Genomic DNA, 17507 nt, shown 5'->3' with positions numbered 1-17507 from the left:
AGAGAGAGGGGGAGGGAGGGGGAGCAGAGAGGGGGGGGAGGGTGGAGCAGAGAGAGGGGGGAGGGAGGGTGGGAGCAGAGAGAGGGGGAGGGAGGGGGGAGCAGAGAGGGGGGAGGGAGGGCGGGAGCAGAGTGAGGGGAGGGAGGGTGGGTGGGAGCGGAGGGAGGGAGGGGGGGAGCAGAGAGAGGGGGAGGGAGGGTGGGTGGGAGCAGAGAGATGGGGAGGGAGGGAGGGAGCAGAGAGAGGGGAGGGAGGGTGGGAGCAGAGAGAGGGGGGAGGGAGGGCGGGAGCAGAGAGAGGGAGGGTGGGAGCAGAGAGAGGGTGGGTGGGAGCAGAGAGGGGGAGGGAGGGCGGGAGCAGAGAGAGGGAGGGTGGGAGCAGAGAGAGGGGGGAGGGAGGGCGGGAGCAAAGAGAGGGGGAGGGAGGGCGGGAGCAGAGAGAGGGGGAGTGAGGGCGGGAGCAGAGTGAGGGGGAGGGAGGGTGGGAGCAGAGTGAGTGAGGGGGGAGGGGAGGGCGGGCGGGGGAGCAGAGAGAGGGAGGGTGGGAGCAGAGAGAGGGGAGAGGAGAGGGCGGGAGCAGAGAGGGGGAGGGAGGGTGGGAGCAAAGAGAGGGGGGAGGGAGGGCGGGAGCAGAGAGAGGGGGAGGGAGGGAGGGAGCAGAGAGGGGGAAGGGAGGGCGGGAGCAAAGAGAGGGGGAGGAGGGTGGGAGCAGAGTGAGTGAGGGGAGGGAGGGGCGGGCGGGCGTTAGCAGAGAGAGGGAGGGTGGGAGCAGAGAGAGGGGGAGGGAGGGCGGGGGCAAAGAGAGGGGGGAGGGAGGGCGGGAGCAGAGTGAGGGGGAGGGAGGGTGGGAGCAGAGTGAGTGAGGGGGGAGGGAGGGGCGGGGAGCAGAGAGAGGGAGGGTGGGAGCAGAGAGAGGGGAGGGAGGGCGGGGGCAAAGAGAGGGGGAGGGAGGGCGGGAGCAGAGAGACGGGGAGGGAGGGCGGGAGCAGAGAGAGGGGGGAGGAAGGGCGGGAGCAGAGAGAGGGGAGGGAGGGTGGGAGCAGAGAGAGGGGGAGGGAGGGTGGGAGCAGAGAGAGGGGGGGAGGGAGGGGGAGCAGAGAGAGGGGGAGGGAGGGCAGGAGCAGAGTGAGGGGGAGGGAGGGTGGGTGGGAGCGGAGGGAGGGAGAGGCGGGAGCAGAGAGAGGGGGGGAGGGAGGGTGGGTGGGAGCAGAGAGATGGGGAGGGAGGGAGGGAGCAGAGAGAGGGGGAGGGAGGGTGGGAGCAGAGAGAGGGGGAGGGAGGGCGGGAGCAGAGAGAGGGAGGGCGGGGAGCAGAGAGAGGGTGGGTGGGAGCAGAGAGAGGGGGGAGGGAGGGCGGGAGCAGAGAGAGGGGGAGGGAGGGTGGGAGCAGAGAGGGGGGGGGAGGGCGGAGCAGAGAGAGGAGGGTGGGGAGCAGAGAGAGGGGGAGGGAGGGCGGGAGCAAAGAGAGGGGGAGGGAGGGCGGGAGCAGAGAGAGGGGGGGAGTGAGGGGCGGGAGCAGAGTGAGGGGGAGGGAGGGTGGGTGGGAGCGGAGGGAGGGAGGGCGGGAGCAGAGGAGGGGGAGGGAGGGTGGGTGGGAGCAGAGAGATGGGGAGGGAGGGAGGGAGCAGAGAGAGGGGTGGGAGCAGAGAGAGGGGGAGGGAGGGGGGAGCAGAGAGAGGGAGGGTGGGAGCAGAGAGAGGGTGGGTGGGAGCAGAGAGGGGGGAGGGAGGGCGGGGAGCAGAGAGAGGGGGAGGGAGGGTGGGAGCAGAGAGAGGGGGAGGGAGGGCGGGAGCAGAGAGGGAGGGTGGGAGCAGAGAGAGGGGGAGGGAGGGGCGGGAGCAAAGAGAGGGGAGGGAGGGAGCACAGAGAGACAGAGAAGGGAGGGAGCACAGAGAAGGGAGGGAACACAGAGAAGGGAGGGAGCACAGAGAGACAGAGAAGGGAGGGAGCACAGCGAGACAGAGAAGAGGGAGCACAGAGAAGGTAGGGAGCACAGAGAGACAGAAGAGAGGGAGCACAGAGAAGGTAGGGAGCACAGAGAGACAGAAGGGAGGGAGCACAGAGAAGGGAGGGAGCACAGAGAGATAGAGAAGGGAGGGAGCACAGCGAGATAGAGAAGGAGGGAGCACAGCGAGACAGGAGGGAGGGAGCACAGAGAGACTGAGGGAGGGAGCACAGAGAGACTGGAGGGAGGGAGCACAGAGAGATAGAGAAGGGAGGGAGCACAGAGAGACAGAAGGGAGGGAGCACAGAGAGACAGGAGGGAGGGCGGGAGCAGAGAGAGGGGAGGGAGGGCGGGAGCAAAGAGAGGGGGGAGGGAGGGCGGAGCAGAGAGAGGGGGGAGTGAGGGCGGGAGCAGAGAGAGGGAGAAGGGAGGGAGCACAGAGAGACAGAGAAGGGAGGGAGCACAGAGAAGGGAGGGAACACAGAGAAGGGAGGGAGCACAGAGAGACAGAGAAGGGAGGGAGCACAGCGAGACAGAGAAGAGGGAGCACAGAGAAGGTAGGGAGCACAGAGAGACAGAAGAGAGGGAGCACAGAGAAGGTAGGGAGCACAGAGAGACAGAAGGGAGGGAGCACAGAGAAGGGAGGGAGCACAGAGAGATAGAGAAGGGAGGGAGCACAGCGAGATAGAGAAGGGAGGGAGCACAGCGAGACAGGAGGGAGGGAGCACAGAGAGACTGGAGGGAGGGAGCACAGAGAGACTGGAGGGAGGGAGCACAGAGAGATAGAGAAGGGAGGGAGCACAGAGAGACAGAAGGGAGGGAGCACAGAGAGACAGGAGGGAGGGAGCACAGAGAGACTGGAGGGAGGGAGCACAGAGAGACAGAGAAGGGAGGGAGCACAGAGAGACAGAGAAGGGAGGGAGCACAGAGAAGGGAGGGAGCACAGAGAGACAGAGAAGGGAGGGAGCACAGCGAGACAGAGAAGAGAGGGAGCACAGAGAAGGTACGGAGCACAGAGAGACAGAAGAGAGGGAGCACAGAGAAGGTAGGGAGCACAGAGAGACAGAAGGGAGGGAGCACAGAGAAGGGAGGGAGCACAGAGAGATAGAGAAGGGAGTGAGCACAGAGAGACAGGAGGGAGGGAGCACAGAGAGACTGGAGGGAGGGAGCACAGAGAGACTGGAGGGAGAACAGAGAGACTGGAGGGAGGGAGCACAGAGAGATAGAGAAGGGAGGGAGCACAGAGAGACAGAAGGGAGGGAGCACAGAGAGACAGGAGGGAGGGAGCACAGAGAGACAGAGAAGGGAGGGAGCACAGAGAGACAGAGAAGGGAGGGAGCACAGAGAGACAGAGAAGGGAGGGAGCACAGAGAGACAGAAGGGAGGGAGCACAGAGAGACAGAGAAGGGAGGGAGCACAGAGAGACAGAGAAGGGAGGGAGCACAGAGAGACAGAAGGGAGGGAGCACAGAGAGACAGAAGGGAGGGAGCACAGAGAGACAGAAGGGAGGGAGCACAGAGAGACAGAGAAGGAGGGAGCACAGAGAGACAGAGAAGGAGGGAGCACAGAGAGACAGAGAAGGAGGGAGCACAGAGAGACAGATAGGGAGGGAGCACAGAGAGACAGAGAAGGAGGGAGCACAGAGAGACAGATAGGGAGGGAGCACAGAGAGACAGAGAAGGAGGGAGCACAGAGAGACAGAAGGGAGGGAGCACAGAGAGACAGGAGGGAGGGAGCACAGAGAGACTGGAGGGAGGGAGCACAGAGAGACTGGAGGGAGGGAGCACAGAGAGACAGAGAAGGGAGGGAGCACAGAGAAGGGAGGGAGCACAGAGAGACAGAGAAGGGAGGGAGCACAGCGAGACAGAGAAGAGAGGGAGCACAGAGAGACAGATAAGGGAGGGAGCACAGAGAGACAGAGAAGGGAGGGAGCACAGAGAAGGTAGGGAGCACAGAGAGACAGAAGGTAGGGAGCACAGAGAAGGTAGGGAGCACAGAGAGACAGAAAGGAGGGAGCACAGAGAAGGGAGGGAGCACAGAGAGACAGATAGGGAGGGAGCACAGAGAGACAGAGAAGGAGGGAGCACAGAGAGACAGGAGGGAGGGAGCACAGAGAGACTGGAGGGAGGGAGCTCAGAGAGACAGAGAAGGGAGGGAGCACAGAGAGACAGAGAAGGGAGGGAGCACAGAGAAGGGAGGGAGCACAGAGAGACAGAGAAGGGAGGGAGCACAGCGAGACAGAGAAGAGAGGGAGCACAGAGAGACAGAGAAGAGAGGGAGCACAGATAAGGTAGGGAGCACAGAGAGACAGAAGGTAGGGAGCACAGAGAAGGTAGGGAGCACAGAGAGACAGAAAGGAGGGAGCACAGAGAAGGGAGGGAGCACAGAGAGATAGAGAAGGGAGGGAGCACAGCGAGATAGAGAAGGGAGGGAGCACAGCGAGACAGGAGGGAGGGAGCACAGAGAGACTGGAGGGAGGGAGCACAGAGAGACAGAGAAGGGAGGGAGCACAGAGAGACAGAGAAGGGAGGGAGCACAGAGAGACAGAAGGGAGGGAGCACAGGGAGACAGAAGGGAGGGAGCACAGAGAGACAGAAGGGAGGGAGCACAGAGAGACAGAGAAGGAGGGAGCACAGAGAGACAGAGAAGGAGGGAGCACAGAGAGACAAGAGGGAGGGAGCACAGAGAGACAAGAGGGAGGGAGCACAGAGAGACAGAGGGGAGGGAGCACAGAGAGACAGAGAAGGAGGGAGCACAGAGAGACAGAAGGGAGGGAGCACAGAGAGACAGAGAAGGAGGGAGCACAGAGAGACAGAAGGGAGGGAGCACAGAGAGACAGAAGGGAGGGAGCACAGAGAGACAGAGAAGGGAGGGAGCACAGAGAGACAGAGAAGGAGGGAGCACAGAGAGACAGAGAAGGAGGGAGCACAGAGAGACAGAGAAGGAGGGAGCACAGAGAGACAGAGAAGGAGGGAGCACAGAGAGACAGAGAAGGAGGGAGCACAGAGAGACAGAGAAGGAGGGAGCACAGAGAGACAGAGAAGGAGGGAGCACAGAGAGACAGAGAAGGAGGGAGCACAGAGAGACAGAGAAGGAGGGAGCACAGAGAGACAGATAGGGAGGGAGCACAGAGAGACAGATAGGGAGGGAGCACAGAGAGACAGATAGGGAGGGAGCACAGAGAGACAGATAGGGAGGGAGCACAGAGAGACAGATAGGGAGGGAGCACAGAGAGACAAGAGGGAGGGAGCACAGAGAGACAGAAGGAGGGAGCACAGAGAGACAAGAAGGAGGGAGCACAGTGAGAGGGAGGGAGGGGAAAAGCAGAGTGCATACTGAAGCAAGACGTGATTGGTCACACCCCCTTGTCTTTGTGTGGAGTGGAGCATGCTGGGTAAGGCCCTTGAGTGAATGCTCATTGAGTCTGAAGGCTGCAGCTAAAAGAGCTGCCTCTGAATCTGTTTGGATTAAAGTGGAGGAGTCAACGGAATCAGCCAAGGTACTGCCCATCTCATTCCTCTTTCTCTCCACCTCTCTCTCTCACCCTCTCTGCCGTTTTTCCTGCTTTAGATTGTGTAGCATAGCTTTGCCGGAATGAATCACAAAAGAAGGGGGTGGGGTTAAGCAGGAGGTGCGTGGACAAAGGACACTGGCTGGCTGTGTGAATTGTTTACTACCACTGCAGCAGGCAGGCAGGCAGGCAGGCATGAGAGAGAGAGAGAGTTACCACTCTCCTCTGTCTCTCCCAGAGGACAGCTTCCATGGTAATGGAGGGAAGAACAGCTCTGTAGAAAACCAGCTCTGCTCTAACAGATGCACAATCAAGTACTGTAGTTCAATAATTGTAACAATGTATGTTAACACTATTCTGTCCTTACAGTGGTAGAATACAAGCAATCGCTCAGATAGTTCACCACTAAAATGGTTTCACTGATACTAGCTGAGCTCATTTCTTGAAATAAAAAACTGTACCAATGGCAAAGCCCAGGGTCGCTAGCATATTGCTTGTAATGCTCCACTTTATGCTGTCGGTCTTTCACTCTCTTTCTAAGCAGGCGTCTCAAGGCTTTCTCTCTTTTCTCTGGATTGTCACGCTCCATTTGTACCCAGCTCGTCTTTCATAAAGGCATGCTCTTCCATTTAATACGTGTGGAGTTGGTGTGTGTGTGTGTGTTGGGGGATGGGGTTAGTAGGTTCACTCTATGGTCTCCCTCTTCATGGAAGGAGGGCTGCACATTTGTTGGCTGAATCTGTTCCCACTAGGTCTTTGCAGCTGTGATTTCTCTCTCTTCCCCTCCCAATCGCTCCCTCTCTTTCACTCCTCTCCTCTCTCCTCCTGAAACAACCCCCTTTTATCTGTGCTCGCTGTGACATTGCAGCAGGGAGACAGGCAGTCAGGGAGGGAGGGAGACAGGCAGACAGACAGGCACGGAGGGAGGGAGACAGGCAGACAGACAGGCACGGAGACAGGCAGTCAGGGAGGGAGAGAGACAGGCTGGAGGCAGGCAGTCAGGGAGGGAGGGAGACAGACAGGCAGTCAGGGAGGGAGGGAGGGAGACAGGCTGCAGGCAGGCACAGAGACAGGCAGTCAGGCTGCAGGCAGGCACAGAGACAGGCAGTCAGGCTGCAGGCAGGCACGGAGACAGGCAGTCAGGGAGGGAGGCAGACAGACAGGCAGTCAGGGAGGGAGGGAGGGAGACAGGCTGTAGGCAGGCAGCAGGGGAGATGTGACAGCCCCTAGTTGATTTCTTCAGCCATCCTCTCTCTCTCTGTATTTCTCAATCTGTATTTCTCTCTCTCTCAATACATATGGGTATATGGGAATGAGGTCAATTCCTCCACTCCCCATCAGAGGCTCAGAAAGATCAACTCAGAATATCACATTGTCACATGCTTCGTAAACACAGGTGCAGACTAAAAGTGAAACGCTTTCTTACGAATCCTTTTCCAACAATGCAGAGTTAAGATAAAGATAAGAAATAAAATGCCAAATTTAAGTAATAACATGAGAAATAAATACACAGTGAATAACAATAACAAGTAAAAGTAACATGGCTATATACAGGAAGTACCAGGTAGTAACATGGCTATATACAGGAAGTACCAGGTAGTAACATGGCTATATACAGGAAGTACCAGGTAGTAACATGGCTATATACAGGAAGTACCAGGTAGTAACATGGCTATATACAGGAAGTACCAGGTAGTAACATGGCTATATACAGGAAGTACCAGGTAGTAACATGGCTATATACAGGAGTACCAGGTAGTAACATGGCTATATACAGGAAGTACCAGGTAGTAACATGGCTATATACAGGAAGTACCAGGTAGTAACATGGCTATATACAGGAAGTACCAGGTAATAACTTGGCTAAATACAGTGAGTACCAGTTAATAACATGGCTATATACAGGACATACCAGGTAATAACTTGGCTAAATACAGTGAGTACCAGTTAATAACATGGCTATATATAGGAAGTACCAGGTAATACCATGGCTATATACAGTGAGTACCAGGTAATAACATGGCTATATACAGGAAGTACCAGGTAGTAACATGGCTATATACCGGAAGTACCAGGTAGTAACATGGCTATATACACTGAGTACCAGGTAATAACATGGCTATATATAGGAAGTACCAGGTAGTAACATGGCTATATACAGGAAGTACCAGGTAATAACATGGCTATATACAGGAAGTACCAGGTAGTAACATGGATATATACAGGAAGTACCAGGTAGTAACATGACTATATACAGTGAGTACCAGGTAATAACATGGCTATATATAGGAAGTACCAGGTAATAACATGACTATATACAGTGAGTACCAGGTAGTAACATGGCTATATACAGGAAGTACCAGGTAATAACATGACTATATACAGTGAGTACCAGGTAATAACATAGCTATATATAGGAAGTACCAAGTAGTAACATGGCTATATACAGGAAGTACCAGGTAGTAACATGGCTATATACAGGAAGTACCAGGTAGTAACATGGCTATATACAGGAAGTACCAGGTAATAACTTGGCTAAATACAGTGAGTACCAGTTAATAACATGGCTATATATAGGAAGTACCAGGTAATACCATGGCTATATACAGTGAGTACCAGGTAATAACATGGCTATATATAGGAAGTACCAGGTAGTAACATGGCTATATACAGGAAGTATCAGGTAATACCATGGCTATATTCAGTGAGTACCAGGTAATAACATGGCTATATACAGGAAGTACCAGGTAGTAACATGGCTATATACAGGAAGTGGCAGGTAATAACATGGCTATATACAGGAAGTACCAGGTAGTAACATGGCTATATACAGGAAGTGCCAGGTAATAACATGGCTATATACAGGAAGTACCAGGTAGTAACATGGCTATATACAGGAAGTACCAGGTAGTAACATGACTATATACAGTGAGTACCAGGTAATAACATAGCTATATATAGGAAGTACCAAGTAGTAACATGGCTATATACAGGAAGTACCAGGTAGTAACATGGCTATATACAGGAAGTACCAGGTAGTAACATGGCTATATACAGGAAGTACCAGGTAGTAACATGGCTATATACAGGAAGTACCAGGTAGTAACATGACTATATACAGTGAGTACCAGGTAATAACATAGCTATATATAGGAAGTACCAAGTAGTAACATGGCTATATACAGGAAGTACCAGGTAGTAACATGGCTATATACAGGAAGTACCAGGTAGTAACATGGCTATATACAGGAAGTACCAGGTAATAACTTCGCTAAATACAGTGAGTACCAGTTAATAATATGGCTATATACAGGACATACCAGGTAATAACTTGGCTAAATACAGTGAGTACCAGTTAATAACATGGCTATATATAGGAAGTACCAGGTAATACCATGGCTATATACAGTGAGTACCAGGTAATAACATGGCTATATATAGGAAGTACCAGGTAGTAACATGGATATATACAGGAAGTACCAGGTAATACCATGGCTATATTCAGTGAGTACCAGGTAATAACATGGCTATATACAGGAAGTACCAGGTAGTAACATGGCTATATACAGGAAGTGGCAGGTAATAACATGGCTATATACAGGAAGTACCAGGTAGTAACATGGCTATATACAGGAAGTGCCAGGTAATAACATGGCTATATACAGGAAGTACCAGGTAGTAACATGGCTATATACAGGAAGTACCAGGTAGTAACATGACTATATACAGTGAGTACCAGGTAATAACATGGCTATATACAGGAAGTACCAGGTAGTAACATGGCTATATACAGGAAGTACCAGGTAGTAACATGGCTATATACACTGAGTACCAGGTAATAACATGGCTATATATAGGAAGTACCAGGTAGTAACATGGCTATATACAGGAAGTACCAGGTAATAACATGGCTATATACAGGAAGTACCAGGTAATAACTTGGCTAAATACAGTGAGTACCAGTTAATAACATGGCTATATATAGGAAGTACCAGGTAATACCATGGCTATATACAGTGAGTACCAGGTAATAACATGGCTATATACAGGAAGTACCAGGTAGTAACATGGCTATATACCGGAAGTACCAGGTAGTAACATGGCTATATACAGGAAGTACCAGGTAGTAACATGGCTATATACACTGAGTACCAGGTAATAACATGGCTATATATAGGAAGTACCAGGTAGTAACATGGCTATATACAGGAAGTACCAGGTAATAACATGGCTATATACAGGAAGTACCAGGTAGTAACATGGATATATACAGGAAGTACCAGGTAGTAACATGACTATATACAGGAGTACCAGGTAATAACATGGCTATATATAGGAAGTACAGGTAATAACATGTACCAGTGTAGTAACATGGCTATATACAGGAAGTACCAGGTAGTAACATGACTATATACACTGAGTACCAGGTAATAACATAGCTATATATAGGAAGTACCAGGTAGTAACATGGCTATATACAGGAAGTACCAGGTAAACATAACATGGCTATATACAGGAAGTACCAGGTAGTAACATGGCTATATACAGGAAGTACCAGTAATAACATATATACAGGAAGTACCAGGTAATAACATGGCTATATACAGGAAGTACCAGGTAATACCATGGCTATATACAGTGAGTACCAGGTAATAACATGGCTATATATAGGAAGTACCAGGTAATAACATGGCTATATACAGGAAGTACCAGGTAATAACATGGCTATATACAGGAAGTACCAGGTAGTAACATGGCTATATACAGGAAGTACCAGGTAGTAACATGGCTATATACAGGAAGTACCAGGTAATAACATGGCTATATACAGGAAGAAGGTACCAGGTACCAGGTAGTAACATGGCTATACAGGAAGTACCAGGTAGTAACATGGCTATATACAGGAGTACCAGGTAATAACATAGGCTATATACAGTGAGTACCAGGTAGTAACATGGCTATATACAGGAAGACCAGTACCAGGTAATAACATGGCTATATACAGGAAGTACCAGGTAGTAACATGGCTATATACAGGAAGTACCAGGTAGTAACATGACTATATACAGGAAGTACCAGGTAATAACTTGCTAAATACAGTGAGTAATAACATGGCTATATACAGGAAGTACCAGGTAATAACATGGCTATATACAGGAGTACCAGGTAATAACATGGCTATATACAGGAAGTACCAGGTAGTAACATGGCTATATACAGGAAGTACCAGGTAATAACTATATAAATACAGTGAGTACCAGGTAATAACATGGCTATATACAGGAAGTACCAGGTAATAACATGGCTATATACAGTGAGTACCAGGTAATAACATGGCTATATACAGGAAGTACCAGGTAATACCATGGCTATATACAGTGAAGTACCAGGTAATAACATGGCTATATACAGGAAGTGGCCAGGTAGTAACATGGCTATATACAGGAAGTACCAGGTAATAACATGGCTATATACAGGAAGTACCAGGTAGTAACATGGCTATATACAGGAAGTACCAGGTAATAACATGGCTATATATAGGAAGTAGTAGTAACATGGCTATATACAGGAAGTACCAGGTAGTAACATATATACAGGAAGTGCTATATATACAGGAAGTACCAGGTAGTAACATGGCTATATACAGGAAGTACCAGGTAATAACATGGCTATATACAGGAAGTACCAGGTAATAACATGACTATATACAGGAAGTACCAGGTAATAACATGGTACTATATATACACTGAAGTACCAGGTAATAACATGGCTATATATAGGAAGTAAGGTAACATGACTATATACAGGAAGTACCAGGTAGTAACATGGCTATATACAGGAAGTACCAGGTAGTAACATGGAAGTACCAGGTAGTAACATGACTATATACAGGAGTACCAGGTAATAACATGGCTATATACAGGTAATAACATGACTATATACAGTGAGTACCAGGTAATAACATGGCTATATACAGGATATACAGGAAGTACCAGGTAGTAACATGGCTATATACAGGAAGTACCAGGTAGTAACATGGCTATATACAGGAAGTACCAGGTAATAACTTGGAAATACAGTGAGTACCAGTTAATAACATGGCTATATATAGGAAGTACCAGGTAATACCATGTGATATACAGTGAGTACCAGGTAATAACATGGCTATATATAGGAAGTACCAGGTAGTAACATGGCTATATACAGGAAGTACCAGGTAATACCATGACTATATTCAGTGAGTACCAGGTAATAACATGGCTATATATAGGAAGTACCAGGTAATAACATGGCTATATACAGGAAGTGGCAGGTAATAACATGGCTATATACAGGAAGTACCAGGTAGTAACATGGCTATATACAGGAAGTACCAGGTAATAACATGGCTATATACAGGAAGTACCAGGTAGTAACATGGCTATATACAGGAAGTACCAGGTAGTAACATGACTATATACAGTGAGTACCAGGTAATATATATAGGAAGTACCAGGTAATACCATGGCTATATACAGGAAGTACCAGGTAATAACATGGCTATATACAGGAAGTACCAGGTAGTAACATGGCTATATACAGGAAGTACCAGGTAGTAACATGGCTATATTCAGGAAGTACCAGGTAATAACATGACTATATACAGGAAGTACCAGGTAATAACATGGCTATATACAGGAAGTGGCAGGTAGTAACATGGCTATATACAGGACCAGGTATAGTGCAGGTAGTAACATGGCTATATACAGGAAGTACCAGGTAGTAACATGGCTATATACAGGAAGTACCAGGTAATAACATGGCTATATACAGGAAGTACCAGGTAATAACATGGATATATACAGGAAGTACCAGGTAATAACATGGCTATATACAGGAAGGTACCATATACAGGTACCAGGTAACATGGCTATATACAGGAAGTATAATACATGGCTATATACAGTGAGTACCAGGTAATAACATGGCTATATACAGGAAGTACCAGGTAGTAACATGGCTATATACAGGAAGTGGTAGTAACCAGGAAGTACCAGGTAATACATGGCTATATACAGGAAGTACCAGGTAATAACATGGCTATATACATGGCTATATACAGGAAGTACCAGGTAGTAACATGGCTATATACAGGAGTACCAGGTAATAACATGGCTATATACAGGAAGTACCAGGTAGTAACATGGCTACAGGTAATAACATAGCTATATACAGGAAGTACCAGGTAGTAACATGGCTATATACAGGAAGTACCAGGTAGTAACATGGCTATATATAGGAAGTACCAGGTAATAACATGGCTATATACAGGAGTACCAGGTAGTAACATGGAAGCCAGGTATATGGCTATATACAGGAAGTATCAGGTAGTACCAGGTACCAGTAACATGGCTATATACAGGAAGTACCAGGTAGTAACATGACTATATACAGTGAGTACCAGGTAATAACATGGCTATATATAGGAAGTACCAGGTAATAACATGACTATATACAGTGAAGGTACCAAGTAGTATGGCTATATACAGGAAGTACCAGGTAGTAACATGGCTATATACAGGAAGTACCAGGTATATAACATGACTATATACAGTGAGTACCAGGTAATAACATGGCTATATACAGGAAGTACCAGGTAATAACATGACTATATACAGTGAGTACCAGCTATAATACAGTAGATATACAGGAAGTACAGGTAGTAACATAACATATACAGGAAGTACCAGGTAGTAACATGGCTATATACAGGAAGTACCAGGTAATAACTTGGCTAAATACAGTGAGTACCAGTTAATAACATGGCTATATATAGGAAGTACCAGGTAATACCATGGCTATATACAGTGAGTACCAGGTAATAACATGGCTATATATAGGAAGTACCAGGTAGTAACATGGCTATATACAGGAAGTATCAGGTAATACCATGGCTATATTCAGTGAGTACCAGGTAATAACATGGCTATATACAGGAAGTACCAGGTAGTAACATGGCTATATACAGGAAGTGGCAGGTAATAACATGGCTATATACAGGAAGTACCAGGTAGTAACATGGCTATATACAGGAAGTGCCAGGTAATAACATGCTATATACAGGAAGTAAGGTAAACATGGCTATATACAGGAAGTACCAGGTAGTAACATGACTATATACAGTGAGTACCAGTAATAACATAGCTATATATAGGAAGTACCAAGTAGTAACATGGCTATATACAGGAAGTACCAGGTAGTAACATGGCTATATACAGGAAGTACCAGGTAATAACATGGCTATATACAGGAAGTACCAGGTAGTAACATGGCTATATACAGGAAGTACCAGGTAGTAACATGACTATATACAGTGAGTACCAGGTAATAACATAGCTATATATAGGAAGTACCAGTAGTAACATGACTATATACAGGAAGTACCAGGTAGTAACATATATATAGGAAGTACCAGGTAGTAACATGGCTATATACAGGAAGTACCAGGTAATAACATGCTAAATACAGTGAGTACCAGTTAATAACATGGCTATATACAGGACATACCAGGTAATAACTTGGCTAAATACAGTGAGTACCAGTTAATAACATGGCTATATATAGGAAGTACCAGGTAATACCATGGCTATATACAGTGAGTACCAGGTAATAACATGGCTATATATAGGAAGTACCAGGTAGTAACATGGCTATATACAGGAAGTACCAGGTAATACCATGGCTATATTCAGTGAGTACCAGGTAATAACATGGCTATATACAGGAAGTACCAGGTAGTAACATGGCTATATACAGGAAGTGGCAGGTAATAACATGGCTATATACAGGAAGTACCAGGTAGTAACATGGCTATATACAGGAAGTGCCAGGTAATAACATGGCTATATACAGGAAGTACCAGGTAGTAACATGGCTATATACAGGAAGTACCAGGTAGTAACATGACTATATACAGTGAGTACCAGGTAATAACATGGCTATATACAGGAAGTACCAGGTAGTAACATGGCTATATACAGGAAGTACAGGTAGTAACATGGCTATATACACTGAGTACCAGGTAATAACATGGCTATATATAGGAAGTACCAGGTAGTAACATGGCTATATACAGGAAGTACCAGGTAGTAACATGGCTATATACAGGAAGTACCAGGTAGTAACATGACTATATACAGTGAGTACCAGGTAATAACATGGCTATATATAGGAAGTACCAGGTAATAACATGACTATATACAGTGAGTACCAGGTAATAACATGGCTATATACAGGAAGTACCAGGTAGTAACATGGCTATATACAGGAAGTATCAGGTAGTAACATGACTATATACACTGAGTACCAGGTAATAACATAGCTATATATAGGAAGTACCAGGTAATAACATGACTATATACAGTGAATACCAGGTAATAACATGGCTATATACAGGAAGTACCAGGTAGTAACATGGCTATATACAGGAAGTACCAGGTAGTAACATGACTATATACAGTGAGTACCAGGTAATAACATGGCTATATATAGGAAGTACCAGGTAATAACATGACTATATACAGTGAGTACCAGGTAATAACATGGCTATATACAGGAAGTACCAGGTAGTAACATGGCTATATACAGGAAGTATCAGGTAGTAACATGACTATATACACTGAGTACCAGGTAATAACATAGCTATATATAGGAAGTACCAGGTAGTAACATGGCTATATACAGGAAGTACCAGGTAGTAACATGGCTATATACAGGAAGTACCAGGTAGTAACATGGCTATATACAGGAAGTACCAGGTAGTAACATGGCTATATGCAGGAAGTACCAGGTAGTAACATGGCTATATACAGGAAGTACCAGGTAATAACATGGCTTTATACCGGAAGTACCAGGTAATAACATGGCTTTATACAGGAAGTACCAGATAGTAACATGGCTATATACAGGAAGTACCAGGTAGTAACATGGCTATATACAGGAAGTACCAGGTAGTAACATGGCTATATACAGGAAGTACCAGGTAATAACATGGCTATATACAGGAAGTACCAGGTAATAACATGGCTATATACATGAAGTACCAGGTAATATATATATACATGGCTATATACAGGTTTATATCCATTTCACTGGTTTACATTCCCAATATCCGTCTCAACAGGATATTCAAACAGGATCTGGAGTGTTCACCTTTTTATGACTTAACAGTAATGTTTGCCTTGGTATTTATTGTAATGAGTTAGGATATGTTACACCCAAAGTGAAATTAGGATTGCCATCCTCCATGCATACCACCTGAGATTAGATCTGGGTCCCAAATGGTACCCTGTTTTCTAAATGGTGTAGGGTGTCATTTGGGACACATCAGTGCTTGGCTTGCATTAGCCCTGTTCTACCCTGTTATGATGCCGTGGTGTGAGTTGCTCTCCTGCAGAAGAACAAGCTATGTTTTGCATAATCTCTCAATAGATAGTGGACAGGGACTTTTATGCAGGTTAATTTAAATACATTTCTACCAGCGTGTTACATGTGCAACCAGAGGGGGGGAAAAACCTAGACCACAGAGACGTGTACAAAGCTCTCCCTCGCCCTCCATTTGGCAAATCTGACCATAACTCTATCCTCCTGATTCCTGCTTACAAGCAAAATCGAAAGCAGGAAGTACCATTGACTCGCTCAATACGGAAGTGTTCAGATGACGTAGATGCTAAACTACAGGACTGTTTTGCTAGCACAGACTGGAATATATTCCAGGATTCATCGGATGCATTGAGTATTCCACCTCAGTCACCGGCTTGATCAATAAGTGCATTGATGAAGTCGTCCCCACAGTGACCGTACGTACATACCCCAACCAGAAGCAAGGAGCGGGACTCTGACCCGGATGCTTATAAGAAATCCCGCTATGCCCTCCGACGAACCATCAAACAGGCGAAGCGTCGATACAGGATTAAGATTGAATCATACTACACCGGCTCTGACATTCTTCAGATGTGGCAGGGCTAATACGGACTACAAAGAGAAGCACAGCTTCGAGCTGCCCAGTGACACGAGCCTACCAGACGAGCTAAATGACTTCTATGTGCGCTTCGAGGCAAGCAACACAGAAGCATGCATGAGAGCACCAACTGTTCCGGACGACTGTGTGATCACGCTCTCCGTAGCCAATGTGAGTAAGACCTTTAAACAGGTCAACATTCACAAGGCCGCAGGGCCAGATGGATTACCAGGATGTGTATTCCGAGCAAGCGCTGGCAAGTGTCTTCACTGACATTTTCAACCTGTCCCTGACTGAGTCTGTAATACCTAAATGTTTCAAGCAGACCATCATAGTCCCTGTGCCCAAGAACACCAAGGTAACCTGCCTAAATGACTACCGATCCGTAGCACTCACGTCTGTAGCCATGAAGTGCTTTGAAAGGCTGGTAATGGCTCACATCAACACCATAATCCCAGAAACCCTAGACCCACTCCAATTTGCATAACGCCCCAACAGATCCACAGATGATGCAATCCACACTGCCCTTTACCACCTGGACAAAAGGAACACCAATGTGAGAATGCTATTCATTGACTACAGCTCAGCGTTCAACACCATAGTGCTGTCAAAGCTCATCACTAAGCTAAGGACCCTGGGACTAAACACTTCCCTCTGCAACACTTCTGCCACGCTGACCCTTAACATGGGGGACCCTCAGGGGTGCGTGCTCAGTCCCCTCCTGTACTCCCTGTTCACCCATGACTGCATGACCAAGCACGACTCCAACACCATCGTTAAGTTTGTCGATGACACTGGTAGGCCTGATCACCGACAACAATGAGACAGCTTATAGGGAGGAGGTCAGGGACCTGGCAGTGATCAAGACAAAGGAGACGATCATGGACTACAGGAAAGGAGGGCCGAGCACGCCTCCATTCTCATCAATGGGGCTGTAGTGGAGTAGGTTGAGAGCTTCATGTTCCTTGGTGACATAACCAACAAACTATCATGGTCCAAGCACACCAAGACAGTCGTGAAGAGGGCACGACAATGCCTATTCCCCCTCAGGAAA

The 17507-nt window shown here is 47.6% G+C and overlaps 1 protein-coding gene across 3 annotated transcripts in view; it reads left to right on the top strand.

The window, feature by feature from the left end:
* The window catches only part of LOC115129264 (storkhead-box protein 2-like), a 121357-nt gene that overhangs the window by 80317 nt on the left and 23533 nt on the right, over positions 1-17507 (top strand). Inside the window, exon 1 of one of the 3 annotated variants that reach the window (XM_029659426.2) lies at positions 5308-5442. The exons of the other annotated variants lie outside the window; for them this stretch is intronic. The gene's annotated coding sequence lies outside the window, so the exon portion shown is untranslated. Of the gene's footprint in view, positions 1-5307; positions 5443-17507 lie in introns of those variants that run through there. 3 annotated transcript variants of the gene reach the window in all.

Source organism: Oncorhynchus nerka, linkage group LG5, assembly GCF_034236695.1.
Source record: "Oncorhynchus nerka isolate Pitt River linkage group LG5, Oner_Uvic_2.0, whole genome shotgun sequence".
NCBI classification, from domain to species: domain Eukaryota; kingdom Metazoa; phylum Chordata; class Actinopteri; order Salmoniformes; family Salmonidae; genus Oncorhynchus; species Oncorhynchus nerka.
This window is presented reverse-complemented; position numbering and strand designations above follow the sequence as displayed.